Here is a 3190-nt window from a genome sequence, read left to right on the forward strand (position 1 = left end):
AATGTGAGATACAAGCACTTTGCTAAAGTTCAATTTTAGAATTTTCATATTAATACACTGAGATTGAAGTAATTGCTTTCTGGAGTGGTCAGTTTTGCTATGGATGATTGAACAGCTGTCTATATTTATTGATCTACTGAATTGTCATTTAGTTGTTGAAGTCAATGCATTTCACAAGAGCTTGGAAGGTACTCCTTTTACTGTTCACCCCTGCTACCTAATTTCATCAGACTAAACTGAGGTCCATACTACATTTAAGGTTATCTTCATGGTCAATCTGTAGTGGTTCTAAAACGGGTTCAGGGCACCCCCAGAGATCTTTGAGGGTTCTTTTCTCACAGAAAAAAATGATAAAAGCAGTCATGACAATTGGTCTTTTGCATCTTCTCAGGATATGTTTTGGACGTCCTGTGGATGTCTAGAAATCATGTCTGCAGTAAGTACTTTCAACAACAGTCATACAATGTCCAGAAAAGACGTAAAAAAACCCCTTTAAATCTGACTGCCCTGAAGATGTATTCTGGACGTCCAGAAGTGAACCGTCTATACGACGTCCAGGAAATGCGTATAAAAAAACTTTCAATCGGGCTCTCCTGAAAACGTAATCTGGACATCTAAAAATGAAACATCCTAACAACGTCCAGAAAAGACGTATAAAAACTCTCTTTCTGGCTCCCATGAAGACGTCTTCTGACGTCCAGAAATGAAACGTCCTAAGAACGTCCAGAAAAGACGTATAAAAGACTTTTATTCTGGCTCCCCTGAAGACGTCTTCTGACTTCCAGAAGGAAACGTCCTAACAACGTCCAGAAAAGACGTACAAAAAACTTTCATTCTGGCTCCCCTGAAGACGTCTTCTGACGTCCAGAAGGAAACGTCCTAACAACGTCCAGAAAAGACGTATAAAAAACTTTCATTCTGGCTCCCCTGAAGACGTCTTCTGACGTCCAGAAGGAAACGTCCTAACAACGTCCAGAAAAGACGTATAAAAAACTTTCATTCTGGCTCCCCTGAAGACGTCTTCTGGATGTCCCGAAATTACGTCTTTTAGACGTGATCTGGACTACTTTTTGCTCACTGGGAATGGGCTCTCTAGTGCCACCTAGGCACACTAAAATGGCCGCTGCGGCCCGTAGGAACGTCATAGAAAGACACCCCTGACCAAAATCCAACAGGAAGTGAGCTATTTGCCCTTTCAAAGTAAGATTTCGCCTCAAAACTGCTCTTCCTAAAAAATCAACTCCTCCTACACAGCTTATTGTATCGGCTTCAAACTTGCACACATTCTGTATAACTTTTTCATTAGTCGAACGGTTTGGATTTTATGGGCTCCTAACAGTGGCATGTCACAAAACGTCCTGACCATCTTTGAAAGCTGTCCCATAGGAAATGAATGGCAGCAGGGGGAGAAAGGGACCAATCTTTGGCTTTTGTCTAGCCTTTACAGCGTCTCCATACTTTGTGCTGCAGACTCCATTCCAACTCTCAAATGTTGCCACAGGTCTCATCTATTCACTCATGTTTTCATCTTTTTCATATCTTTTACCATTTTTAATCTGTGCCTCTCAAAATACCATGAGCGAATGTGGAGAAATTGTCAGTTTATAATGGGTGTGTATTGTACGGAATGCTGTGAGCTAGAGCAGAGAGGGCTCTAAAAATCGTCTAAAACTTTAGTCTTTAACTCGCTGCCATGGCCACAATTTTCACTGTACATACACAATTTATACCAAAAAAATTTGTCCTGGTCACAGATATCTTGACATGGAATCACTCACACGTACACATTTTTGCTGAGTGGATCCAAAGCGAAGGGAGCGCCAATTTTTTTCTCATTCACTCCCATGTAAACTGAGAGGAGAAATTTCTGGAAAACAGCTGAGGTGCAACACATTTGTAACTCGTATAAAACATGACACATGTGTTCACGAGAAGTGGATCTCTCTCACAATCACTTTATTTTCATGATTGGACCAACGGTTTGGGAATGGGAAGAACTTGTTCGAGAAATTTCAAACCCATATTAAACAGCCTTTGCTGATTTGCTCTCTCATGAGCCCCTCAGGTGCAGGCAAGTCATTAATCGCCATGTCAACGGCTGCACATGTAAAGGGTTGGGAAAAAAAGCCATTATAATAAGTGAAAGAAAAACTGACCCCCCTCTATTTTTTTTTTTTCATGTATTTGGACATATGAATGATTTCTTTATTAATTAGTTCATCACAGACATGAATCAGTCCCTCTTAACATTTAGGATAAATGTTGCTGTTATTTCTTGCGACAGTAGGTGTCGCTGTAAAACCAGGCACAGTAGGGGACAGACAACTCAAGCCCGTGTGGTCATGTGATTGGCAGAATAAACATGGCGCTTGAGTTGATCGCAGGTGAATATTTTGTCTCTGTTCCTTACTGCTTAACAGGTATGTTAAATGTGGTTTAGGCAACCTGAAATGATTTAACACATGAAGTAGATGTTAGATAAATATTCTGACAGACTTATGGCTGATAAAAAAAAAAAACACTTAAAGGCCATGTTGGTCTACTGTTTTGTGTAAAGTGTATTGTTCATGCTAGCTCCTATTGTCTTCCACTATCTAGCAAACGGCTACATTTTATCAGTGTGGAAAGAAAACTTGTGGTTTGTTTGGCAGATACCTCGAAGGTACAAAAATACAAGACACTATGAGTATTACATTTTGGTAAAAAGTATTTAGTTTTGAGTTCATGAGGGGTTTTTTTGAAACTATAGTGAAATTTTGGCAGTTTGTGGGCCATAAAAGGTTGTAGAGACACCACGTGATTTTGCCTCAATGTAAACAGAAGAATTTCAAGAGTAGAGGGAAATACACGTAGATGTGTTTTGTTGTTAATGTTTTTGTTGTGTCATTATTCTTATGTATTTGAATTGCAAATATGTAGTGGTATTCAACATACATACAAGCATTTCTGATGCTACATTACTCGCACTTGGACAATTTACTTTCACATAGATGGACAGTAAAGTATACTGCTGAGTATTTTTTTTTTGCCAGTTTGAATGTTTGTTGATATGTACATTATGTGACTGGAATATAACTGTTGTTGCAAGCAGTGAATGAAGACACAGAATACATTATGAGGTAAAATGTTTATTTTTGATACAGAAATATGTTTTGGTTAAAAGAGTTGTTATTAAATTTGAAGAATATTT

Source organism: Epinephelus fuscoguttatus, linkage group LG15 (genome assembly GCF_011397635.1).
Source record: "Epinephelus fuscoguttatus linkage group LG15, E.fuscoguttatus.final_Chr_v1".
In the NCBI taxonomy this organism is placed as follows: domain Eukaryota; kingdom Metazoa; phylum Chordata; class Actinopteri; order Perciformes; family Serranidae; genus Epinephelus; species Epinephelus fuscoguttatus.